We start from the raw sequence: 342 nt of genomic DNA, 5'->3' as shown, positions 1-342 counted from the left end.
TATATATATATATATATATATTTCTCTGTTCATATTAATAACATTTTGTGGTGTTGAATACCGTAAAAAGAAAAAAAAAAATAAAATAAAATAAAATAACAAAACCAAAAATAAATGCAAATGCAGCAACAAATTCACCGCTAGCTGCATGCATTTTATTTTATTTTATTTTATTTTATTTTATTTTATTTTATTTTATTTTATTTTATTTTATTTGTTTTAATATTTTGTTCATATTTTCTTACGTAGTCGACGCAGACATCAACAGGCATACGGCGGTCTATCTCTGCGTGTTCCTCTTCCTTTTCATTTGTTTTTTCTTTTTTTATATTTTTATTTGTA

The sequence above is a fragment of the Eimeria mitis genome, genomic scaffold, assembly GCF_000499745.2.
Source record: "Eimeria mitis Houghton genomic scaffold, Emh_scaff615, whole genome shotgun sequence".
Classification (NCBI taxonomy): domain Eukaryota; phylum Apicomplexa; class Conoidasida; order Eucoccidiorida; family Eimeriidae; genus Eimeria; species Eimeria mitis.
Note: the sequence above shows the minus strand (reverse complement) of the source record.